At 38.6% G+C, this 27,806-nt stretch overlaps 1 protein-coding gene across 5 annotated transcripts in view; it reads left to right on the top strand.

Moving 5' to 3' along the window:
- The first annotated feature begins 2,216 nt into the window (after window positions 1-2,216).
- Window positions 2,217-27,806, top strand: part of ZBTB44 (zinc finger and BTB domain containing 44) — a 65,227-nt gene continuing 39,637 nt past the window's right edge. For 4 of the 5 annotated variants that reach the window (XM_045894688.3, XM_045894689.3, XM_064577221.1 and 1 more), the window contains exon 1: window positions 2,607-2,744. The gene's annotated coding sequence lies outside the window, so the exon portion shown is untranslated. Of the gene's footprint in view, window positions 2,745-27,806 lie in introns of all 5 variants that reach the window. The other variant, XM_064577223.1, reaches the window with a different exon arrangement.

A 27,806-nucleotide genomic window follows, 5' to 3' on the forward strand; every position in this document is an offset into this window, starting at 1 on the left:
TCACACCCTCTCCAAGTCTCCAGCACTGTGCCCTTAGGGCCCAATAGCCAGCCATTTGTTGGTTAACTGATCCTCCAGGCCTGGGGTGAAGATGGGGTGAGAGGACGATAGAGTTTTTAAATGTAAAATTGAAAAGCACAAAAGGGAGGGAAAAGGAGAGGCGAGAATAACGAAGAACAAGGAAAGACTTTTGTGTGTGTCTAACCTCCGAAAGAGCTGCTACCTGGGTCCCTTAAGAAACAGTAAAGATTTACCTAATGTCTTCTATTAACTGTCTTACCACATGTCCTAAGAGAGGTAGATGGGATTTGTTTGACTACTTGATTCCCACCCTGATTCTCCTCCAGTTTTTATGTCGTGCTCACAGTCTAACACACACCAAACCAGGGGTTCAAGACCCTGCTCCTTCCGCAGCCTCTCGCCCTGCCGCCACCATCCCTCTCCTCAGGTTAGGGTGCGTTCCGCCTTCTTCTTCTTCCCCTTCTGCAAATCTCGACACACACTTTCTGGGCCTAATTCACATCTTTCTGACTCTCCCCATCTCTGAAATGGGAATAATAAAAATCATGATGGGAGTAACAGTACAACCTCTCCAGTATAGTTGCCATGAGGATTAAACATTTTACATACTTGAGAATTTGTTGGAACTGCAAAGGACTATAAAATTAGACGTTGTTTTTATTGCCTTTATTTCTTTTTTTTTTTTTAATTTTTATTTATTTATTTGAGAGAGAGAGAATGAGAGAGAGCACATGAGAGGGGGGAGGGTCAGAGGGAGAAGCAGACTCCCCGCCGAGCAGGGAGCCCGATGCGGGACTCGATTCTGGGACTCCAGGATCATGACCTGAGCCGAAGGCAGTCGCTTAACCAACTGAGCCACCCAGGCGCCCTGCCTTTATTTCTAAAGCCGAGTTCAGTTATTAGAATTAGGGTGCCAGGATGCTGGCTGCTCATCAAAGGGATTAGGGAAGGGGTTAATGTTAGATATTGCCAAGTGCTTCAGGGAAAAAATCCACTCCACTTGAAGCAGGACGTCAACTCACCTTGCACAAAAAGCCCTTTGGAGAGAAGTCTTTCAGTTTAAAAGCTGGAGGCGTGGGAAAACAAAGTACTCAAAGCAGACAGCCGCAGATGCTCTGGGCCTCCAGGCCCGCACCCCAGTCCGCCTCCACGCACCTGGGGCGCCCTTCCGCCTGCGGCGAGCGCCCCTCCCACTGCCGGGTCTCAGTCCCGCCAGGCCTGGGGAAAAGAAGGATTAGGGTTCTGGATGTTTTAACATATTACGAGATTCTGCAGTTGACCAAGAACTCTAAAATCCCCCAGGCAGTACCGGTCACTTCGCGGTGCCCCGCACAATCCCCCCCCCCCCCCCCCGCGGTAAGGCCCAGGAAAGTGATGGTGTAATAAAATGAGATTCGAGGTTGTGGAAAGAATAGGCATATTTTTTTCGAACAGATCTAGGTGCCCCCGTGTTGGGGAAATGAGATAGATTTGGGTGTTGATTTCTCCAGTCATTTCAGAACCGCACTTCCTGCCAGATCGCTCAGGGCTAGAACAATCTTAGGGCATTGAAAGAATGCCAGTTCTAAAGGCGGTTCAAAATCGGGGATACCGGCCGAGGGCCGGTTGTCTACAAAGAAAGCGACCGCATCCCTCACGTGTTTGGCCACATGTCTTCGCAGGCCTCAGTTTCCCAGTGTGAAAAATGGACGGACTACTGGCTCACCTCCCTTACCGACAGAAAGGGGCTGGGTGTTCCAGTTTCGGCCCGGCTAACACAAACCACTCGAGAAACGAGGAGTTTCTTTCGTTTTCACTTCAAAGAGAAAAAAATGCAATAAGCGTGAACCATGCCCAGAAATGCTTCTGTCAGTTTAAGTGGGGAGCTGGCTGAGAAGACGGCGAGAGGAAGGCCAAATTGGGCAGTACTTCTGCCGCATATGAATGTAAATCCGCACGTGCGCACATACACAAACACGCACAGACGGTGTCAAAACCGACGGAGACCCAACCACCCACAGTTCAAGTCCCAAGGACCGGGAGCGGCCCCTTCTGCGCTTGCGCACTAACTGCGTTTTCCCCACCCCCCACCCCGCTGGCGCCCCGCCCCCGAGCTCGTTGTGCCCCGCCCACCTTCCCTCCCCTTCCCAGCCCGGCCGCCCGCGCAGAGCATTGTGGGACACAAACAAAGTGCCCCCAAACAGGCTGGAGTGAGCGGAGCGGCAACGGCCGCGGCGCCGGCCCGCACGCGCGCGGCGGCGGCTCCCTCCCAACCTCCCCCTCCCCTCCCCTAAGTCCCCTTCCCCTTCCCCACCCCGCCCCATCGAGAAAACGCGAGCCGTCGCCGCGCTCCCCAAACCGCCGCCTGCCCTCGGCCAACCGCCCCCAACGGCCGCCCGCGCGCGGCTCCCCGGGCCCCCTCGCTCCTCCCCTCAGGCCCCTGCGAGCGCCGCGGGTGCTTCCCTCCGGCCGCTTCGCACTCTCCCACCTCGCAGGCACGCTGCTGGTTGTGCCGCCATGCCCCAGCCACAGGCTGTCCACGGGCCTAGGCGCGGCGGCCCGAGATAGGGTCCCCTCAGCCTCCCGGGGGAGGAGAGAGGCAGCGAGCCGCGCGCTCCGCCCCCTCCCCCCGGGCTGTCGCCGCCGCCGCCGCCGCCACCGCCACCGCCACCTCGCCGCCTCAGCCTGGCGGGGAGGAGGAGGAGGAGCACCAGGCCTCCGGGCCCCGGCACCGCCGCCCTCAGGTAATGGGGAGGGGAGGGCGAGCGGGCCGCCTGGCCCCAGGGGGGGCAATGACCAGCGACTCCTCGCCGCCAGTGCCCTCGGGTTGCGCCCGCCGAGGGGCTGACACCACACGTCCCCCATCTGGGCGCTGGACGGAAAGGAAAGCCTGGTCTTGTCACCCCATCCGCTCAGGGAGACACCCCATAGGGTCCCCTCAATGGTATTTAATCCTTAAGGGAGGAGACTAGCCTTGGGCCCCCCAGTTAGGAGAAATCACCCCGATCGTCCAGGTTGCTCCCCATCATTTGCATGCCCATTTGCCAAACACCCTAACCCAAAGAATGCAGAGGTGTTACCTCCTCTCACCTGGTCGAGCCCGAGACCTGTTTTCCCCCCTCTCCCCTGCTGCTTTTTCTCTGGTACTGGAAAGAAAAGGATGGCACTCTTAAATAACAAACACCTCTTTTTCTTCCCTACCTGAGGATCGCTCTGCATCTAGTCATTTTCTGCTGGCCTAGCCAGAAAAAGGGGTTACCTGCCAGTGAAATGACAAGTACGTTAGAACTGATTAAAGGAAATCGCATCCTTGTGAGTTCTATGAATCTTAACCAGAATTTAGAATAAAGACTAGTAATTGTGTACTTTATTGGAACTTATAGAAATGAAGACAGAAACTTAAGTTTTTTCAACATATAATTAGATTAAATCTGTTGAGGTCAGGAAAAAATTCTCTTCCACTTACTTCTTACAGGTTTTTTCGGATACAGACTAATAGCATAAGCACACTAAACAATTTGATAGGTGGCAAATAGTTTGGCTAGGTAAAATTTTTGTGATTTCCTTTTGCCTAGGCTTTCAGTTAGAATTATTCTATTAAAAAAGGTATTATATAAATCTTCATTTCCCTCATTACTTCACATTGACTGCCAGTGGATTAATAATATTTAATTGTGCCTAATGTAGTTTCCTTATCATGCAATGTGAAAATAATGAAAGAAATGTTTTCCTGTAGTCTTGTATTTTAGGATGATAACATTCATTAATTATGGAAACCAGATTTACTTATTTTGTGCAACACAGGCATTGTACATAAGTGATCTTATTTAGTCCTCAGAACAACCTAATGACTTAGATACTGTTACTTGAATTTTATATAGATGAGACAAATCATACAGCTAGAAGTGAAAATTGTACCCAGGTATAATTCCAGTGTAGGTATATTTCTACTTTGCCTCTCAGTACAGAAACATTTTAACTTTATTATGAGAAATTTGTCTTACGAAATTGAGAAAGAAATAGTGAATACTCCACTGTGTAGATTCAGTAACATTTATTGTTCCCTCCTCACTTCTCCCTTTCAGTGTCTGTGTGTGTAACCATTTGAAAGTTACAAACATCAGGACCCTCAACTATTTCTGCATGCATTTCCTAAAAATAAAGGACATTCTACTTATCCCCAACATCCTTATCAACACCTTTCTAAATTAACAATCCATATGGAAATTTCCTGTTTGTTCTAAAATCTCCTTGAGAAATTTTTCCCCTTCTGTATTCAGCCAAGATTAATGTATTGCATTTGATGATTATGCCTTTAGTCCTTTTAAAAAGAATAATACCCATCTCCTTTTTTTCTGACACTTAATTGACCAAACCAGTTGTCTTATAGAATGCTCCCACATTCTAGACTTGTCTGTTTCCTCATAGTGGCATTTAATTTATTCCCCTACCCCCTTGAATTTTCTGTTACTGGAAGTTAGGTCTAAAGAAAAACTTGATTAGCTTGAGGTGAAACTTCCTTTGGCAAGAATATTTGACAGGTGATACTGTGTACTTCATACTGCTTCATAAACTGGTATGTAATGTCAGATTGCTACACTGTTAGTGATGCCAAATGACCACTAAAGTGGTGACTACCAAATCTATTATAAGGATGTGGCTTGCTGTTAGTGATAATACTTTGACACCAAGCAAATATCCTGTTTCTGGCTACCTTTTGCTTAGTGATTTTAACACTCCTTGGTGAGTCTTGATTAAATCAGTTTTACTGGAGATTAAAATGTAAAAAAGATTTCCTTCATTAACTAGGGGTAAACTAAAGTTCCTCCTGAAAACGCAGAGTAAATGCTTCATTCTTCCCTTTGATTATCAATATTCGGAGAAAGGGTTGGAGAAATAGTTACCCCCAGGGGTGGCATTTTTTTCTTCTTTTTTTGCGGGATACACTATGGACTCATGAGTTTTATTTATTCATTTTTTTATAACTGTTACAGTCATTTTTCTTTTTGATCAAATTGTCCCAGTAGGAACCCTTTCAACCTGGCTCCTGTGTCTTTTTTTTTTTTTTTTTAAACATTCCTGCTTGCCATTGGAGCATTCTTCGAGTGCTTTCTGGCACAAGATACCCTAGGCTTACCTTGTTACTTTCTTTGCTCTAGATCTGGAATGGGCTGTTTATCTAAGGAGTCTTAGTTCTTTTTGATGAGAAATGGTATATAGAAACCAAGATCAGGATGTTGACATATTCACTGCTGCTGGAGTGTCATTGCTTCGAGGCCCTTTCAGAGGAGAGAACTAAAAAATGGTTTTTTGCTTGTTTGTTGAATCATAAGTTCATAGTGATATATCCAATTCAAATTTAACATAGCAGACTTTTTCTTAACTTCTTTGATTTTACATTTGTCTCTTAAATGAAAATCTTGGTGCCTAATAAAATTAACATACATTAATCCTATTCTATATACATACAGTCATTTCAAAATCAATTTAACAGTATTCTATCAATAAACTTCCCAGTAAAGTTTAGGAGTTCTTTGCATTTTTTTTTTTTTTGTCCTTAGAATATATCATATAAAGGTGTATAATCAGAGTACTTAATGATGTTCAGAAGTCACTTGAAATACTTTTCTGTTTAGTTAAGCTACCAATTTGATACAGTTCATTGATTTTATTTATTTTTGGATTATCTTTATTTTTGAATATGTCAAATACATGGTTTAATACATGGTTCAAAGGACAAAATTATTTTTAAAAGTATGGTTAAAGAAGCCTCACCCAAATTAATTTTTAAGATGAAGTATATCCTTTAGTATCTAATATATTCTCATATGTCTTGACTGCAGAAGGCTTAGCAGTATGTTACTTCCTTGAAGTGATATAGGAGTAATTTTAAATTTTGCAATTAGATTCTGATTCTTCTGGCCAAGAGAAAGCATTAAGACTAATCCTTCAAGGTGAGCAGAAAAGTAGATTTCAAGCTTGCTTCTGCAAGCCTTACTTGAAAATCAAGTCTTTAAAGAGGTATGTGGATGGTGGAAGTTCTATGAATCCATCTACTTGTATGCCACAAACAAAACTGGCATACATGGAGCGCCTGGGTGGCTCAGTCGTTAAGCGTCTGCCTTCAGCTCAGGTCATGATCCCAGGGTCATGGGATCGAGCCCCACATCGGGCTCCCTGCTCCCTGGGAAGCCTGCTTCTCCCTCTCCCACTCCCCCTGCTTGTGTTCCCTCTCTCACTGTGTCTCTCTCTGTCAAATAATAAATACAATCTTTAAAAAAAAAAAACTGACATACATATGCTGTCTGCAGATATAAAAGGCATTTGGACATGTGATCAGTGACAACAGCACGTTTTGTTTGGATTGGGCAAAATTTGACAGAAATTGTAATTATGTGTTCAAATGAGGGTTTAGGAGGGAGCAGCAGTTGTCTAAAGTGGGTAGAGCACAATTAGTCAGTTTATCTCAGTCACCTATCACCCAGGTGCTATAAAAAGCAAAAGATGTGCCCAGTGTGTTTTCCTCTGTGTATACTGTCACTGTTTTTGGTAACAGAATGAACATATATTTCCTTCAGGGAGTGGAGTGGGAAAATGGAGAATGCCTGTGCTTTGTACCCATTCACTTATTCTTTCTTTAATCTCAGTAAAATAGATTTCCTAGTAGTATTTGAACACATAAAGTAAGGGGGAAAATGCCACAAACAATTGCATAGGTATGTATAACCACATAACAGGTAGAACCAATTGTGGTAGAACGAATGGGAAAATACACTAACAATAATTGCTAACATTTGTTGAGCCCTTTCAAAAAGCTAGCATACTAAGCATTGCCTACAGCATCTCATTTAAATTTCACATTAACTCTTTGATATTGCTGCTAATATCTTATTTTGCAAGTAAGGAAACTGATAATACAGCTGTCAAACTCAAGTCTGTCTTCAGAATTAGCATTTTACTACTTTGGTACACCTCATAGTAAATATAATGGGTAATAAAAAATATATTTCACTGACCATGAATTAAAGGAAGTACATGACTGATGTTTGTCCTGTAGCAACACTGAAGATTGTATGCCAACAGCCCCAAGTGCTTGTCATATCTCTTACACATCCTTAGTATATTAGACTTTGCTTCAGAAACTGCATTTAGATACCATTTTAATAGACATTTAAATAGTAGAACATCAAGGCGCCTGGGTGGCTCATTTGGTTGAGTGTCAGGCTCTTGATTTCACCTCAGTCATGATCTCGGGGTCATGGAATTGAGCCCCACTTCGGGCTCCGTGCTTGGCAGAGAGTCTACTTGGGATTCTCTCTCTCCCCCCCCCCCCGCCCCCTACATGGTCTCTCAATAAATGGATAAATCTTGACATAAGTAAATAAGTAAGCATCAAAAATCAAGATGGATTGGTGGATGGATAGATATGTGATAAAACAAGTATAATAACGTTAACAATAGAGTCTAGGTATGGTTATGCACGTATTCACCTGTAAAATTCTTTAAATTTTGCTCCATCTGAGATTTTTCATAATAAAATGTCAGAGGGAGTGATTAACAATATATTGTTATTATAAAACATTATTGATAGCTGTATAAAAACCAGTAACATGCTATATCCTCCATGCCCACAATGATTGTCTTAAATTTTTAGTAAGTCTTCCTAGCCCTGTAAAGGATAAAAATTGTCACTGAAAATGGTCAAGAGTCAAAGACTGTTGTAAAGGGGTTTACTTCATTAGTTAGAGGGTCCCTAATTAATTAGGCTCCTTCCAGCTATAATTTTTAATATCTTTATAAGTATTATATATATCAAATGTATATATATACTTCCCCCCCCCCCGTGGTTCTGATATTTTGTAGACTACTAATGAGCATACTTTTCATATAAGCTTTATAAAGGGGTGTTTTTACTTTAAATGCCTCACATTGACAACCGAAACAGTTCTCCGTGTACCTAAGAATGATTGGGGGAAGTTTATCCCCTGGTTAAACTGAAAGCCACATTAGTTTTCTTTGTTCTTTATATTGGAAATGTGTCGCCCTATTTTAGGCAATGAGTTGGAAATCTCTAGATTCTTAGTCACAGGATCTAAAATAATGATTGTGTACATTAGCTTTATATTATACTCCTGCTTGAAGGGCATATTGACTTATTACATTAATTCACTAACATTATTAGTGCCAAGGGTGACCTTAGCTAGCACATTTTTACATAACTGATTCTGGAGTAAGTCACTTGACTTGTATCATCATGGTATTTCATATTGATAACTGTCTTAGAATAGTGAAAATTGATGGATGAAACTTATTAATGTCTCACTCTTGGAGAACAGTATCATCCTTGTTTCCACATTGAGTGTTCTTCTATTGTAGTAATTTTTTGGTATAGCTCTAAAAACTTAAAAATGTTTTATAACTAATCAGTTTGTAATTTCGGTATTCTGTATTGCTATCCTATAGCTGTTAAAATGTATGTATTTCTGTATGTTGAGGGAATTTGCTATTCATTTGGTTTTGATTGTTTTTGATGCATTCGGCATAACTACGGATATCTTGGGATAGCATATATCCAAGACTATGAATCTCTGGAATCAGGATTTTGTGGAACTTCTACCCCTCTGACTTCTGGAACAGCTTTAGATAATTCCTTTTCAAATGATTTCCTCTTAATTCAGATCTTAACCTAAGTGTCTGATCCTCACCTACTCTTAGCAAGCATATTTAGTACTAGTCTCTATTAAATATTGTATTTGGCTCTTTGATAAAATTGAGAAATCTTTGGTCTAAACAAAAATAAAATGTTAGAGTTTGCAGGACTCGCTTCCATTTCGTTTTTCTCTTTTACTTGTGTTGTTTACTGGGGGGGGGGTGTTGTATATTTTCTTTCTTCCACTTTTATCTTTTTCTCCTTTTTACATTTTGACTACCTCTATTTCCCCCCTTTTTTTTGTCTCTTTGCTTCTCTCCTTTCTGCTTTGGATCTTCCAACACTGCTCATTTCCTTTTTTGTGGCTTTCTTTTACTCTATGAGCACAGTTGCTTTTATTTTTGATGCCTTTTACATGCCTTATAAAACTATACAAACCATACCTGTATGAGAATTATTTGTTTACAGGAATCACTGCCTCTTTGTTTTTTATGGTTTCTCCCTCATTTCTTTCTACTTCCTTCAACTAGGTTTACTTAGCTTTACTTTGAGAGCCACTACAGCATAGTGTTAAGAGCACAGACTGGGTTCAGATCTCGACTCAATACTTACTGGTTGTGGGGGCGCCTGGGTGGCTCAGTCGTTAAGCGTCTGCCTTCGGCTCAGGTCATGATCCCAGGGTCCTGGGATCGAGTCCCACATCGGGCTCCCTGCTCTGCGGGAAGCCTGCTTCTCCCTCTCCCACTCCCCCTGCTTGTGTTCCCTCTCTCGCTGTGTCTCTCTCTGTCAAAAAAATAAATAAAATCTTTAAAAAAAAAAAAAATACTTACTGGTTGTGTGGTCGTGGGCCAGTTCCCTTAACTTCTTTGTGCTTTGTTTTCCTTACTGGTAAAATGAAGATACCAAGTGATACCTATATCCCAAGATTGTATGAAAATTAAATTATTTAATATGTAAAAAGTACCTAGAACAATGGTATATATTGAGTACTATATAGAAGTATTAAGTAATGATTATTGTTCTTCTAAAAAAACTAGTTCAAAGCCATTGATTATTTTTTGGCACTTTATTGAGATAAAACTCAAAAGCCATAATTATTGCCACTACAAATTTGTTGTCTCCCAATTTTATTTGGGTCTTCAGTACCTCCTAGCCATCCTTCTGGGGTTTTTTTCTCCACACTTTTCTCATGTTTCATTTTCCTCAAAATTGTACTTTATCTCCTCTCTTCTCAGCAGTCTACCTCTACCTGTAGTTTCAAAGAGAAATAACATAAAAGCCAAAGCTATGAGGCAAGAACTCTCACTACTTGTCACCACCCACCTATAAACTTAACAGTAACTGCACCCTTCCTTTTCTCTTTTTGCCTATCACTGGGTCTCCTTCTGTTTAAGGCTAATTTTTTTACTCATGCACTGAATGAAGTTTCGCCCTATCCAGGGACCTTGTGCTGTCTATTATCGTTGTTTCCTCTGTCTTTAACTTTTCCTTCTTTTAGTCTTTTCCAACCACTGTCAAAACATTCTCACTGTATTTTGCTATAATAAAAACAATATATCTGGGGGAAAAACATTCTCTAGTTTCTCCCATTCTATAAAAATACCAGTATCCTCCCTTGAGCCCTTATTTTCCTCCAGCTAACTCCCTTGCTCTATCTTTAGAAACAGACTTCTTCAGATTGAATTGTCTCTACTTACAGTTTTCACTTCCTCATTTCTCTACACTCTTTATCTTTGTCTATTGCAGTCTGACTCTACTATGTGCTATTATAAGGTCATAATTTGTGGCTAAATCGAATAGACTGGTTTATATCTTATTTGACCTATCAGCAGCATTTGACACTGACAACCATTCCTTGAAATACTCTTCACTCTTGGTTTCTGGAACATTCTACCATCCTGGTCCTTCTGAATATCTTTTTTCCAGATTTTATTTTTGCTGCCTCCCACCCTCTTTTTCCTCCTCTTGTTTTCCTTGAAAGTTTATCAATTTTGCATTCTAGCTAAAGATTCTCTTTAAAGGACCGTTTTGGCTTTAATTTGTTCTGTGGTCTGTTTCCTATTCACTTTATGTCTGTGCTTTATTTCCTTCTATCTATTTTGAGTATGCCTTGCACTCTTTCTAGCTTCTTCAAGTAGAAGCCTAGGCCATTGATTTTTTTTTTTAATTATAGTGAAATACACCTTTAAAAACTTACTACCTTAACTATTTTTAAGTGTACAGTTCAGTGGCATAAAATACATTCACACTCTTATGCAGTCATCACTGCCATTCATCTCTAGAACTCTTTTCATCTTGCAAAACTGTAACTCTGTACCCATTAAACAATAACTCCCCATTCTGCTCTCTTCCCAAGCCCCTGGTAGCCAGTAGGCACCCTTCTACTTTGTTTTCTATGAATTTGACTCCAGAAACCTCATATTGGTATTAGACAATGTCCTTTTGTGACTGGTTTATTTCACTTAGCATAGTTGTCCTCAGGATTTATCCATATTGTAGTGCATATCAGAATTTCTTTCATTTTTTTTTTTTTTAAGATTTTATTTTTTGATAGAGAGAGAGCGAGAGAGGGAACACAAGCAGGAGGAGTGGGAGAGGGAGAAGCTGGCTTCCCGCTGAGCAGGGAGCCTGATGCGGGACTCTATCCCAGGACCCTGGGATCATGACCTGAGCTGAAGGCAGATGCTTAACGACTGAGCCACCTGGGCGCCCCAAGAATTTCCTTCATTTTTAAAGCTAAATAATATTCCGTTGTATGTGTATACCACATTTTGTTTATCTTCTGTTGATGGACACTTGGAGTATCTCTACCTTTTGGCTATTGTGAATAATGGTCCTATGGATATTTGTGTACAAATATATGTTCATGTGCCTGCTTTCAATTCTTTGGGGGGGTATATACCCAGAAGTAGAATTGCTGGATCATATGATATTCTATTTTTTACGTTTTTGAGAAACCCCCATACTGTGTTCCACAATGCCTACACTTAATATTACCACCAACAGTGCACAAGGATTTTTTTCTTCCACATCCTCACCAACACTTGCTATTTTTTGTGTGTTTTATTGTTTTTTGTTTTATTTAATAAGAGCCATCCTGATGGGTGGGAGGTGGTAAGTGTGTTATAGGCCATTGATTTTTAGACATTCTTTTCTAATAGGTGTATTAAAAACTATAAATTTTACCCTGAGCACTGCTTTAGCAACATCCCACAAATGTTAATAATATATTTTAATTATTACTCAGTTAAAAATACTTTCCGGTTTCCTTTTTGATTCCTTCAGTCAACATGTGGATTATTTCAATATTTCCGAATATTTGGGGTTTTCTTGATAACTCATTGATTTCTAATTGTGTGTGTGTGTGAGAGAGAGAGAACATTTTCTGTGTGCATTCATTCCTTTAAAATTTGTTAAGGTTTGTCTTAATGGCCCAGCATAGCTGTCTTGATGAGCATACTGTGTTGTACTTAAAAAGAATGTGTATTCTACACTATAAATATCAGGTCAAGGTGGTTGATAGTATTGTTCAGATCTTTTATGTCGTTAGTGACTTTGGGCTGGGGACTAGTTCTATCAGCTGTTGAGAGGGATATTAAAAGTTCCAAGTATTATTGTGTGTTATCTTTCTCCTTAATTCTATCAGTGTTTACTGCTTGTATTTTAAAGCATTGTTATTAGGTGCATACACGTTTCTTACTGTTATACACCCCTGTATCTCCAGTAATATTTTTGTTTTGAAGTCTATCTGATATTAAAAATAGGGAACTCCAGCCTACCTATCTTTATTGTTTGCATGGTATACCTTCTAACATACCTGTGTCCCCTTATTTATTTCTTTAAAAGAACGTACAGTTGGGCTAATTTTTTATTCCTATTCTGCCTTTTAGTTGAAATGTTGAGTCCATTAAAATTTAGTGTAGTTAAATCAAGTCCAAAATCAAATTTTTGGCAGGGTTGGTTCCCTCTGAGGGAAGGAACCTATGAGGGAAGGATCTATTCTATGCCGTTCTCTTTGCTTCTGTTAGTGCCATGGCTTGTGGCTGTAGGTCTCCAGTCTTCACTTGGTGTTCTCCCTGTGTGTCTGTCCTGTCTTCAAATATCCCCTTTATGTAAGGATGTCGTAATTACTCATTTTTTTTTTAATGATTTTATTTATTTGAGAGAGAGAGAAAGAATAAGCTAGGGACAGGGGCAGAGGGAGGAGAAGCTGAGTCCACTGCGGGGCTCGATCCCCAGACTCAGGATCAAGACCTGAGCTGAAGGCAGATGCTTAACTGACTGAGCCACTCAGGCGTCCCCCTAATTACCTCATTTTAACTTTTGTAAAGAGCCTGTTTCCAAATAAGGTAACAGTTTCAGGTACTGGGTGTTAATACTTCAACATATTGGGGGGTGAGGGGGGAGACATGGTTCAGTCCATAATAAGACGCATTTAAAGTAGACAGCAGTGCAAAGACCTGCTGGGTAAAGCCACTGTAGTTGTGTACATATTCCAAAGGAAACACATTGGAACTCTTGAGTACTTGATGTGAGTGCTTAAAAACTCTTTAGGGAAGGAAAAAAAAAACTCTTTAAATGCTAATTGGCTAAAACTGACTTGAATTTAACTTGCTCATGTAAGGATCTAAAAGAGTGAATCAGATCTGTCCTTTCTTCAAGCTAGCTTTCTAGTAATAATGAATTGATATTAACAGCTGATATTCCTTATGTACTGTGATTGAATCCTTATGAATGATAACATGATGGGATAGGGAGAAGAGACTAGGAACTTGAATTTTATAGTCAAATAGACCTCTCAAATCCTGATTTTATTATTTATAGGACTAAAGGTAAGTTAATTTAATCTTTGATTTCCTCATTTATAACTGGATTTTAAAAACCCCTTAGAATTATGAGCCCAGAGTAAGGTAAAGACACCTGGTGAATTACTCAATATATATTAACTAATCTTCCCTTAATGTAGAAAATAACAATCAGCATGACTCTGTGGCTACCAGCAATGAGAGGAATTTCTAATAGTTCAGTTTATTCTCTCTGCTTCAGTTTCCTCATCAACATAATGGGAGAAGGATAATCCACCTTATCTCAAGGATTTTGAAATCAATATCAAATGTATATAAAAGTGCTGAAAAGAACAAAGTGTACTGTTTAGGAGTTGTTTCCTGTGATAAGGCATGAGGTAGTAAGTGTTGGACTCAGATGATTATATTTTAGAGAATATTTGAATAATGGTGAAGGATTTATTCAGGGTTGGTGAGACTAAAGGCAAGGAGACCAGTCAGGATATTTAAGTAGTCCAAAGCAGTGGTTAATGGAGAAAGGAGAAGATGGATATGAGATAGGTCTTAGAGACCAAGGCTGTGTTAGGAAGAAAAGAGAAAGATAGAAGTTGTATGTGTTTCCTGTGACTTTTGTGTAATAAATACCATGAGCTGGATGGCTTAAAACAACAAACGTATTCTCTCAGGATTTTGGAGGCCGGAAGTTCAAAGTCGGTATCATTGCCTTGAAATCAAGGTATTGGCAGGTACCCCCTCCTTCTCAGTGGCTTCCATATGGCTCTAGGGGAGAATCCACTCCTTGTCTCTTCCAGCTTCTGGTGGCTGCGGGCATTGTATGGTTTGTGACCACATCACTCTGATTGCTGCTCCATCTTCACATCACCTTCTCTGATATGGGTGTCAGATTTCCTTTTACTTCTCTCTTGTAGGGTGCTAATGTTTGTATTTAGGGCCCACCTGGATATTCCAGGCAATCTCCCTATTTCAAGATACTTAATCGTACCTGCAAAGTCTTTGTCATAAAAGTAACATTTGCAAACTCCAGGGACACATTTGGGGGGAGTGAGCTTTTTAAGTCTATTGCAGAAGTCATAGATGACTCCCAGGTTTTTTGCTTTTTGGATTGGTGGTATCATTGGCCACAGAACTTCAAGAGGAAGAGTACAAAGGTGAGGAATGATGGTGAATTCATTTGGACCTGTTGAAGTACCTATGGGACATCTGTATGTGGCTATTCATTTTGTGTTTCAGAAAACCTTGAATCACGTGACTTAAACATTAAAGACATTTATTATTTCACACAAAAACAAAACAAATCCTGGAGTAAGGTAGCTTCAGAGTTGGTTATTCAGCAATTCAGTGACATCAAGAACCCAAGTTCTCAACTTTTTGCTTTGCCATCTGTAGCTGTCTCCTTATGGTTCCAAGATGGCCCCCATAATTCTAGGCTTGTGTGCTCGTTTTTTGTGGTTTCTCTGCTGGTTTTAATCAGCTAGGAAACCTAACTCTAATCCCTTGGGCTCCCAGCAGGTTCCATTCCTCTTAGCCAGGTAAACCTTTTTCTTGACTGTCTTTTACCTAAATAGAACTATTATGTCTACACTGCAGATTTGTTGAAGCAGGTCCTCCCAATCCTCCCCTCCACACACACATGACATATGACACTCCTTTATGATTATCTTAAGTGACCGTGGATTTTACTATGATGTGCAGATTTGAAGATAAGGAAGCATCTTTTTCTGGTCTGGGTCAGAAGTTTAATCAGCGGATTCACCTTGCTTAGCCTTTAAGTTCTGGTCTACACATTTCTAACCATCTCTTCATTTAACATTAAACATTAAAGTAGTGGTTAATGTGGTGTGGGAACTCTCCTGGCAGTCCCCAGAACCTTTCAGAAGGTTTACAAGGTCAGAACAATTTTATAACAGTATTAAAATATTATTTGTATTTTCATCCTTATTCTCACAGTATGCAGTGGAGTTTCCAGAAGTTGCTTGATATGTGAGATCACAACAGACTGAATGCAGATGCAGAAATAAAAATTCAGTTTATCTTATAAACCAGACTTTAAGATATTTACAAAATCAGTGCCGCTCTTGCTTTTTCATTTTTTGGTCTGAGAAATGTAGTTTTTAGAAAAATATGTTGTGTCAACATTTAATGGGCTTATTATTTTTAAATGAATCAATTATTCTTTACATATCTAACTTCTGATTTATAATATGATAACCATGAACAAAAGCTATTTGGGATTCAGGGGTATCCTGAGACTGAAGAGTTTGAAACCTTGCCCTCTAGTGTTGATGTTACTTTAGCCATATACTCAAAAGTTTTTCCGTTTGTCCAATCATATTTTCTTGTCACTTGCTGAGTATTATCAATTAATCACATGGATATAGCATCTTCATATGTTACAGGATTTTTTGTGGATATTTCAGAATCATTCATACTATTCAGTGATTTATCCCATTCATGGGGGCAGCATGCTTTCTCATTCTATATTAATATGTTTAGCTTGGCATTTTATTTCCACCATAATCAGTACCTCTGTTTATAATTTTTTTAAAGATTTTATTATTTTTTTAAGTAACCTCTACACCCAGTGTGGGGCTCAGACTTACAACCCCAAGATCAAGAGTCACATGCTCTACTGAGACAGCCAGGTGCCCCACATACCTCTATTTATTTGATTTATCAATAAATGTTCATAAGTAGAAAGTACCTGTAATTTTTCTAAATTTGCCTGTGAAGGGACAGTAGCTGAGAGATTTCCAGGTTTTGACAGGAGGTGAGGAGATGAGTCAAAAATGAGTACTAGATTTTAAGCGCTGGGTGACTAGGCAATTGAAAGTATCCATCATTAACAAAATCAGAAATTTTGCAGTGGGGTATCAGTTGAGATATTAAGTTCAGTTTTAGATGGTAAATTTGAAACAGGATAGACACATTCAGAGGGAATTGTCTAGCACTCTAGCTGGTCATTAGAGGCCCAGAATTGAAGTTCAGGAAGGATGATGGAGTTAGAGATGAAGATTAGTTCAACCAGAGTTGATAGAGTCCGCGATCTATCAATAAGGATAGCTCATCTATTACTCAGTTCTGTACGTACTGTAATAATACTATGTGCTAGGTATTGGATGCATTCCATATTTTTATTTAATCTCATTTAACCATGATTAAGATCTAGATCTGTCTGAACTACAAAGCTTCCTAGTATACATGCTGTCTCCAGGCAACATTAACATATTAATTGGTAACAATTAAATATAGTGAAATAAATAAAGCTTAATTATATATGAGGTGGAGAAATTTGTTTAATTATATATGAGGTGGAGAAATTTGTTACTGGGTTTGGGCAATGTGAAAACCTATAATTCTTTTAATTAATTAATGCATAGTACTATGTCAAAAGACTCAACATATATCTTTTTTTTTTAAGATTTTATTTATTTATTTTGACAGAGAGAGAGGGAACACAAGTAGGGGGAGTGGGGGAGGGAGAAGCAGGCTTCCCACTGAGCAGAGAGCCCAATGTGGGGCTCCATCCCAGGATCCTGGGATCATGACCTGAGCCGAAGGCAGACGCCTAACGACTGAACCACCCAGGCGCCCCTCAACATATATCCTTATAGCAGTCTTCTGTAGTTCAAAGAGACAGGGGTATTAAGAATATTTATGACATATCTAGAATTAAAAACCTCAATAGAAATTGAGTTAGCAGGATGCCTAGGTGGCTCAATCGGTTAAGCATCTACCTTCAGCCCAGGTCATGATCCTCGGGTCCTGGGATCAAGTCCCCACATCAGGTTCTCTGCTCAGCAGGGAGTCTTTTTCTCCCTCTCCGTCTCCCTTTGTTCTCCCTCCCCTCAAATAAATAAATAAAATCTTAAAAAAATATGTTTAAAAAAATTTACTTAGGATATGACATACATATATGTTTACATAAACATATGTATATGTATATATATGTGTGTATATAGGTGTGTGTGTGTATATATATATGGTTCATTAGGAAGATTTGAGCTAGTAAGTTTATTAAAAAATTCAAATTAGTGTTTCTAAAAGGCTTTATTGTAGATTTGTATGGATTTATTGTATAGTTGTAACTATAGACATATTTTCCTGAGACGTTCAGATCATCAGAATAGGCTAATGTTTGGTATTTTCACAGTTACTTTTTTCTCTTTAGGTTGTTTTACAGCAAATACTACAACTAAGATTCAGCTTTCAAAATTCTGGCTCAGCAGCAATTTCTTTTTTTCAGACATCATTTTGCTATAGAATTTGTCTGACTTTGTATCAGTTGACAATTTAGAAACAACTTTGTATCAGTTGACTGCAACAAGTCTTAACTTTTTCCCACCCCAGTCTGGTTTATTTAGTTGTATAAAAGCAGCTTGTCACTTTCAGGGTAGTTGATTACTAATTTGGACAGATCGAATATGAGTTCTAGAAGTAGTAAGATAAAAATTTTATTCTAAGAACAATTGTTCTTACACTTTTATTCTTAAACTATTAATCAAATCAATGGAAAGAGTACTCGTCATAATTTAGTAGTACTGGCTCCCGGTCCTGTTTTTAAATGTGATTTTTGTACAAAGCAGTGGACTCCCAAGAATCAATGTGGGTTCTACTCCCATCTTCCATTAAGTTATTGACTTGATTAATCTTTCTGGACTTTTTTTAAAAGGACCGTATCTGGCACCTGATAAATGTTTTGAACTAAAAACTTCTTAAACTACAAATAATCTAATATCCCTTTCATATGCAAAATTCGAATTCTTTCATTATATTTCTGAGGGTTTTTTCTCAGCTGAGGGGAAAAAATTGCCTCATTTCAATCTACTCCTCCATCTTTTATCTCTTTAACTTCTAAGATAATATTCAGGCCACAAATAATAATAGCTGGTATTATAGATATTATATATTATATGTTATTATGTTATAGTATAAGAGAATGTATCTGTAGTGTAGTATCAGTCCCAGAGTCAAACCTCTGTCTGGCATATGGTTCCTCTGTAGACAATACAGTAGTCACTATATCAAAACACAGTATTTCTCCATAGTCTATCTACAAAGACTGGTAATGTCCAGAGTTGCTATATGAAGTCCTGTTCTTGATCAACTGTAGTCAGGGTCCTCAAAGGAGCAGATCTTACCAGAGGTTTTGTGATTGTTATCTCTTTCTATCAGTTGTGAGTTAAAGCTAGAGCTTAAGGAATGGGGGGGGGGGGCTTCCATGGCTTAATTGCCCCATCCTATGTAAAGAACTTTTACTAAGGTATAGTAGTATTAATAGTTGTGACAATTAAGAATTACCAGTTTGTGATTATTACAGTTACTTTATTTTATCCAAAATTTTAATGAGAAGGATGAATGAGCAAAGTATGAGCTGTACATCCCTATTGCCTATAGGCAAGAATGATACAATGAAAAAAATTGCAGTAACATAACACAGTGTAATTCTATAAATTCTATCTACCTATGTGCTTGCCTTTTAAATGTCTGTGGAGAGAGTCAAAAAAAAATCAAGATTTCTTAGTGTCAGAGCTTAGTTTTTATAAGTGAGATTGAACATACTCATTTTCTTTATATAAAAATGAAATTTTTAAAAATATATTTAAATAGATGAACTTATTTCTTACACACTTTATAAAATCTATTTGGGAATATCCTCCCAAAATTAAGTCTGTGATGCTATTTGCCTTTGTTCCCTGCAGTTCTTTTGAGTGTCATCAAAATCTGGCCTTGCCACAGAAAAAGTTTTGGAAATACTTAATATGGTTGCACTTCAGCACATATGTGAGGATTCCATTTATGTGTGGATTTACTTAATGCCACTGAACTTTTCACTTAAAAATGGTTAGAAGGGCAGGGGCGCCTGGGTGACTCAGATGGTTAAGCATCTGCCCTTCAGCTTGGATTGTGATCCCAGGGTCCTGGGATCGAGTCCCACATAGGGCTCTGCTCTGTGCTCAGCGGGGAGCCTGCTTCTCCCTCTCCCTCTGCCTCTCCCCCTGCTTGTGCTCTCTCTTTCTCTGTATCTCTGTGTCTCAAATGAATAAATAAAATCTTTAAAAAAAAAAAATAGAAGGGCAAATTTTGTTACATATATATACTTTGTACACAATGTTTTTTAAAAATCTGGCCTTGCCCCTGGAGGTATATCACACATATGAACATTTGTCATGTGTGTCACAGTTACATAAATATTGATGATAATTGCCAACTTGGAAAAAGAAACATGAACAGTTTAAAAGTAGCCACCCTTACTCAAGATGATACAGTGAAATACCAGAACTTCATGGTTGTGCAACATCCATCAGATGATTTAAGTATTAGAAGGCTCTGGAACTAAATGACCTCCAGGATTCCTCTCTACCTGGAAATTGTTTGAATTTGGAGATAAACATTGGTTTCTTTAGTTAAATAGAGATTTAAAACCCATGGAAATAAACCAAATGTCCATCAACAGGTGAATAAGCAAAATGTATATACATACAATGGAATATTATACAACCTTTAAAAAGGAAGTAAAGTGATACATGCTACAACATGGATGAACCTTAAAGACATTATGCTAAGCGAAATAAGCCAGTCTCATAAGGACAGATATTGGATGATTCCATTTATATGAGGTACCTAGAGTAGTCAGATTCATGGAGACAGAAAGTAGAAGGGTGGTTACCAGGAGCTGGATAGAGAATGAGGAGTTATTGTTTAATGAATACAGACTTAACAGTATGGGATGATGAAAAAGTTGTAGAGATGGGTAGTGATGATAGTTGCACAACAGCATAAGTGTACTTAATGCCACTGAGCTGTACACTTAAAAATGGTTAAAATAGTAAATTTTATATGTATTTTGCCACAACAAAAAGAAACCTTAATTTACTGCTGTTAATTAAATAACTTAGATGATGTAGGCATTTTCGTTTACAGTAGAGTTCTAGAAAACTTTCTAAAGAGAGTAATATGGGTACATTACCAATATAGTAAAACTGCTTTTTGATATACAGATACTACGTGAAATGTGGCAGGCAGATGAGCTTGTATTTAATTTTATTTGATTAATTTTATTTAATTTGAATTAAGATAACCACATGTGGCTAATGACTACTTCATAAAAGTATAGTTTTATATTTTCTCATCATTTACTTTCAGCCTGCCTATATCGTTATATTGGAAGTGAGTTTCTTATGGATAGCATGTAGTTGACTTATTTTTTTAATATCGACTCTGTCAAATCTGTGTCTTTTAATTGGTTTTATTTGGACTTTTTACATTCAGTGAAATTACTGGTAAGTTCAGACTTAATGCTGCCATCTTATTTTTTGTTTTTGTTCCATCTGTTTTTTGTTTCCCTGTTTTCTTTTTTCTCCCTTCCTGTATATTACTTTTACCTTTTTTGAGAATTTCCCTTTGATTTATCCAGTGTTTTGAGTATATCTCTTTGTATAGATTATTTTGAATTTGCCCTAGGAATTACATTATACATGAATAAACGTCTTACAGTGTACTGATGTCAACATTTTACCAGTTGGAATGAAGTATAGAGAGCTTACCTCCTTTCAAAGTCCCGTTACCCTCCCCTGTTCATAGTTGTCTTAAATACTTTCTCTACATACTTGGAGAACCATTCAAACAATGTTATAATTTTTGATTCCGTTATGTCAAACATATGTAGAAAAGTCAGAAGAGAGGAAAGATTCTTGCCTATATTTTTTTCTATCATCCTTCCATTTCAAGAACTATCTATACCCATTCTTTTGTAGTAGATCTGTTGGCAACAGATTCTCTAGTTTTCATTCATCTACGAGTATCTTGATTTCCCCTTTATTCTTGAAGGATCTTTTCACTGGACATAGAATTCTTGAGTGACAGTTTCTTTGAATACTTACAAAGTGTTGTGCCACTTTCATCTGGGCTTAGGAGTTTTTATGAGAAATCATATGTTATTTGAATTGTTTTCCCCTTATAAGTAAAGAGTTATTTCTCTCTTGCTGCTTTTAAGATTTTCCTTTTGTCTTTAGTTTCCAACAGTTTGATTGTGATGTATCTAGGCATGGATCTTTGGATTTATCTTCTTTGGGTTTGTTGAGCTTCTCAAATCTCTAGGTTTAGGTTTTTTGCCAAATTTGGAAGGTTTTCAACCTCTTGTTGAGGGAAAGGAATAGTTTTTCAGCTCTACCCTCTCTCTCCTCTCCTCTCGGGACTCTGAGGATATGAATGTTAGTCTTTTCTATAGTTCCTAGGCCCCTGAGTTTCTCTTCATACTTTTAGTCTATTTTCTTTGTTATCCAAATTGAGTAATTTTAATTTACCTCAAGTTTACTGATTCTTTCCCCTGTCCTCTCCATTCTTCTGTTCAATTCCTCAACTTATCTCTTGAGTTTTTCATTTTAATTATATTTTGTAATGGCTTTAAAATCAGCATACCATACATGCTATTCACCCATTTAAAATGTACAATTCAGTGACTTTTTAGTATATTCACTGATTTGTGCATCCACCACCACAATTTTAGAATATTTTCATTACTCCCAAAAAACTTGAACCCTTTAGCTGTCACCCCAAATTTCCCCCACCCCCCCCAGCCCTCAACAACCACTAATCTACTTCTGTTTCTAGATTTGCCTATTAGATTTCCTGTTACTTATTGATACTATGTCAAAATACAATTTACTTTCTTACGTTGACCTTGTATCCAGTCACTTATTCTAGGAGGCTTTTTTTATTTTTTCTAATTCCTTGGTTGTAGGTAATCATGTCCGAATAGGAACAGTTTTATTTTTTGCTTTCATACATACACAGACACATACCTTTTGGTTCTTTTTCTTGCCTTTTTTCTGATCTTAGGGGGAAAGTATCCAATCTTTATCTGGTAAATATGTTATTACCTATAGGGTTTTTAACCTCTCTACCAGGTTAAAGAAGTTCTCTTTTATTCCTAGTTTGTTAAGAGTTTATCATGAAGGGATGCTGAGTTTTTTTTTTTTCAAAACTTTTTCTGCATCAGTCGAAATTATCATGTGGCATTTCTTCTTTAGACTGTGAATATGGTGGATTAAATTGACTGATTTTTTTAATGCTGACCAGCATTGTAATCCTAAAATAAACCCCACTTGATTATGGTATTATTTTCTTTTTATTTTTGTATTGCTAGAATTGATTTGCTAATATTTTGTTAAGGGTTTACATCTGTGTTCACAAAGGATATTGTTCTGGGGTTTGTTTTTACAGACTTTGGCTTTGGTATCAGAGTAATGCTGTCCTTAAAAAATGAGAAGTGTTCTCTCTTTGATTCCCTGGAAGACATTATATGATTGACATTACTTTTTCAAATGTTTTGTAGAATTCTGTAGTGAAACCATCTGGGCCTGAAGATTTCTTTAGAATGATTTTAATTATCAGTTCAATGTCTGTAACAGTTAAAGATTGTTTGGGTTATCTGTTTCATCTTGGTTGAATTTTGTGTGTAGTTATATATCAGGAATTGGTCCATTTTGTTTTTGTTATTGAATTTATGTGTACAGTTATTCATACTATTCTCTTTTTTTATATATCTGTAGTGTGTTAAAGGAAAAAAATGCAGTAATTGTAAATTTTGAAAAGATCTGGTTGGCTTTATTCAGCAATTCATGAAATGGGCAGCATCTCTTACAGAGATAGAGTGGAACTCCAAAGAATTGTACTAAAATGTGTAAGAATAAGGAATTTATACTAGGCATTTGTTAATTGGTTAAAGCAGGATTACTTTCCTTATATGGAGCAAAAGAAAGTCTTGGAGGCAGGTTGTGCTGAGCAGGCAAATGCTGATTGGTTAGCCTAGGCTTTACTTTTCTGGAAGAGCCAAGCACAGAAACTTGGTTAAGTTCTAGTTTGCTAACATGGGGCTTAGCATAAGCGATTCCATTTTGGGCCTGGTCTGGACAATTGATAACCCTTTTTTTCTTCCTGATATCAGTAATTCATTTTATCTTTTTTTTTTTTTTTTGTCAGTCTTACTAGAGCTTTATGAATTTTATTGATCTTTATAAAGAAGAAGTATTTGGTTTTATTGATTTTTCTCTGTATTTTCATTTTCTTTTTTTTAAGATTTTATTTATTTGAGAGAGAGAGAGCACATGCACTGAGCAGGGTGGGTAGGGGCAGGCAGACTCCACGCTGAGCAGGATCCCACAACCCGAGCGGAAACCAACTAAGCTACGCAGGTGCCTCCAACTGTATTGATTTCTGCTCTATTAATTTCTTCCTTCTACCTGCACTTTGTTTTTTTGTTCTTTTCTAGATTTTCATGGTAGAAACTCTAGATTACTGATTTTTGAGACCTTACTCATTTTCTGTTATAAGCTTTTAACGGTATGAATTTCCCTCTAAGGGGTTCTGCACCCATTTCCAATGTGATGGATGGTAGAGGGGTCTCACACCAACAAGCGCTTCTCTGACACCAACTGGGTATCCTACAATTTAACTCCATTCTGACAGTGTCTACCCAGAAATAATGTCCTATCTCATCAGTTAAGGGGTCAGTACTATAAGATTTCCCCTCTTCCCCACTCTGCAGTTTAGATGGCAGTCACAAGCCTTCTATATCACCTGTGCTTCTAACCAGTTACAGATTGGAAGTTCCAAAAAACCTCTTTTGGGGTTTAATCTAATTTGCTAGAGCAGCTCACAGATCTCAGAGAAACATTTTACTTACTAGATTACCAATTTATTATAAAAGGATATATAATTCAGGAACAACCAGATGGAAAAGATGCATAGGGCAAAATACAGGGAAAGGATGCAGAGCTTCCATGCCCTCTCCAAATATAACACTTTCCCTAAATCTTCCACATGTTCAACAACCCAGAACCCCCATACCCTTTCCTTTTGGAGTTATGTGTAGGCTTGATTCCATAAGCCTGATAGAGTCAGCCTCCAGGCCTTTTCTTAGAGGTCAGAGGAGTAAGACTGAAAGTTCCATCCGTCTAATCACATGGTTGGTTCTCCTGGCAACTAGTCCCCATCCTTAGGTATGGTCTAAAAGTTAGGTCATTAACATAACAAGACACACCTTTGCTGCTCTCATCACTTAGGAAATTCCAAGGTTATAGGGGCTCTGTACCAGAAACTGGGAAAAAGAACAAATAAATATTTCTTAATATAAACCAGAGTATCACACTCTCTAAACGCTATTTTAGCTGCATCCCATTAATTCTTACATGTTCAATTTTTGTTCAGTTCAGCATATTGTCTTCCTTGAGTCTTGCTCTTTGACCCATGGATTAGTTAGTAGAAGTAGGTTTAATTTCCAAGTGTTTGGGGATTTTTTTTTCTTGTTAATTCCATTAGGATCAGAGAACATGCTTTGGAAACAATATGTACTCTGTTGTTATCAGGTAGAATGTTCCTCCTTTTTTTTTTAAGATTTTATTTATTTATTTGACAGAGAGACAGACACAGCGAGAGAGGGAACACAAGCAGAGGGAGTGGGAGAGAGAAGCAGGCTTCCTGCGGAGCAGGGAGCCCGATGTAGGGCTCGATCCCAGGACCCTGGGATCATGACCTGAGCCGAAGGCAGACACTTAACGACTGAGCCACGCAGGCACCCTAGAATGTTCTATAAATGTCAGTTTTATCCACTTGGTTGATGGTGTTGTTCATTTCCATATCTTTGCCTATTTTCTGTCTACTAGTTCCATTGATGGCTGAGGCAGGAGTGTTAAAGTCTCCAAATAAAATTGAGGGACCTGTCTATTTCTCTTTTCATTTCCCTGTTTTTGCTTAGTGTATTTTGAACCTCTTTTTTAAGGTGTATACACATTTAGAATTGCTTTACTCCTGATGAATTGACTGACTACAGCTTTCTTTTGATTAGTGTTTGATTGGTGTGTGTTTTATCCAGCCTTCTCCTTTTAACCCACCTAAAATAGCTTGAAATGAATTTCTTGTATACATTATATATTTGGATAATTTTCTCTCTTTCTGTCTCTTTAATCCAATCTGACAGTTTCTTTTAATTGGTGTGTTTAGGCCGTTTACAATGACTGTAACAATGAGTGAGGTTGATAAGTTGGGCCTCCCTTCTTTCACCCATCCCCCACTTATGGAACCTCTGGTAGAGCTCACTGAATACTGGGAACCCAGTCATCCTTGTCCCAGCTCATGAAGTGATGGTTCCGTGCCAGAGAAGTAAAACCTAGAGGACCTCCAGTTACTGTTCCCCCTCCACCAAGCACTCAGGTTTTAGAGCCGCGGTGTTGCTGGGAGGAGAAGCAGACCATAAAACAAATAGCTCCTCATCTCTTCTCAAAACAACTGACTTCATTTGGAACACAGTGTATAGAAAACTTCAAAGCTTACAGGTGCTCTCAAGAACAGTGGTAGTTGTGTTGAAAGGCAATTGGGAGAAGACTGTATATCTAATGAATATATAGCCTAGACAGCAGGCTAGTCTGCAGGAGTGAACCAGAGAGTAAGACCTCCTGTGGTCACAACAAGTATCAAACCAAGTATCTCAGAAACTGTTCCCTCAAAGAGGCCAAAATTTGTTTGGATTAATTTATAGAGCAATTTATATCCCAGGGCACTGTTGAAAAACAATAGAGCAGTTAATGAAATTTAACATCTGAATGTGGTAAGGAGAGCCCTACTGGCATCACTGTAAATCCAGGGTAACTGTGGACATACCCAAAGATTCACCTCCCTGAGGAGTAACATCAGAGGCTTAACATTGGGGTGGCAGAACAGAGGTCACTTAAAATAATTTAGCTAGTCACTAAGAAATAAACAAGCAGATATCAATCACAAATACCAGGAGGTACGGTGAGGGAACACCAGTAACTGGAGTTGCTACAATATATTGTTGGATTTATCCAGTTTCCAACAAAAAAAAATTATAAAGCATACAGAGAAACAAATGATGACCTAAACACTGGGGGAAAAGGAGGCAACACAAAAACTGCTTGTGACAGGGGCCCCTGGGTGGCTCCATCGGTTAAGTGTCTGACTTTGGCTCCGGTCATATCTCAGGGTCCTGGGATAGAGCCCTGAGTCCCAGTCCAGCTCCCTGCTCAGCGGGGAGTCTGCTTGTCCCTCTCCCTCTGCCCCCCCCACTCCACCTCCCACCCCGCTCATGCTCACTCACATGTGTGCGCATGCTCTCTCTCAAATAAATAAAATCTTAAAAGTAAAAACTGCTTGTGACAGAGACCAGATGTCAGATTTAACAGAAGACTTCAAAGTAGCCATTTATAAGTATGTTCACAGAACACATGGATTAAAGAAACCATGATTAGAGAAGTAATATATAGTGATAATTTTGCATAAAATAGAGGATGTCAATAGAAATTGTGAAAAAAACAAATAGAAATTCTAGGGGCCTCTGGGTGGCTCAGTCAGTTAATTGGCTGCCTTTGGCTCAGGTTATGATCCCAGGCTCCTGGGATCAAGCCCTGCCTTGGGCTCCCTGCTCATCAGGGAGCCTGCTTCTCCCTTTCCTTCTGCCCCCCCCACCCCCTCCTTGTGTTTTCTGTCTCTCTCTCTCTCTCAAAATCTTTAAAAAAAAAAAAAAATACTATAAAAGAGGGAAATGAATAGAGTTACATATGAGGAATGTTTTTATATATCTATGGTATTAAGCTAGGAAAAATCCAAAGCTGATTTTCATGAGTTTAAGATTTCTATGGTAAACTTTTTAGTAACTACTGAAAATATTAAAAAAAAAAAGATGGTTAAGGGTCTGCCTTCAGCTCAGGTCATGATCTCCAGGTCCTGGGATCGAGCCCCGCGACCGGCTCCTGGCTCAGCAGGGAGTCTGCTTCTCCCCCTGCCTGTGCTCTCTCTTTCTCTCAAATGAATAAATAAAATCTTTAAAAAAAAAAAAAAATAGTGGAAAAATTATTGAAGAAATTAAAGTACTGCATTAGAAGATAGTCATTTAATGCAAAAGATAGCACAGGAAGAATAATGGAACAAAAAAGACATAAGACATACAAAAACAAATGGCATGCATAAACCCAATATATCAATAATGTTAAATGTGAATGGATTAAACAATCAAAGACACAAACTGGGGTGAAAAACATGATCTAGCTATATGCTATCTACAGGACACATACTATAGATTCGAAGGTAGATACAGATTGAAAGTAAAAAGGGATAGCAAAAGATACACATGCAGACAGCAGCTACAAGAAAGCTGAACTGGTTGTACCAATAGCAGACAAAACAGACTTCTACAAAAAGTTACCAGAGACATTTTATAATGATAAAAGGGTCATTTCATCAGGAAGATAAAACAGTTATAAATGTTTATGTACTTAATAACAGTACCAAATTATGTGCAGCAAAAATAGAAATGAAGGGAGGAATAGACAATTCAA

Source organism: Mirounga angustirostris, unplaced genomic scaffold, assembly GCF_029215605.1.
Source record: "Mirounga angustirostris isolate CCGP_5_RB_7025 unplaced genomic scaffold, mMirAng1.0.hap1 SCAF_13, whole genome shotgun sequence".
Lineage (NCBI taxonomy): Eukaryota > Metazoa > Chordata > Mammalia > Carnivora > Phocidae > Mirounga > Mirounga angustirostris.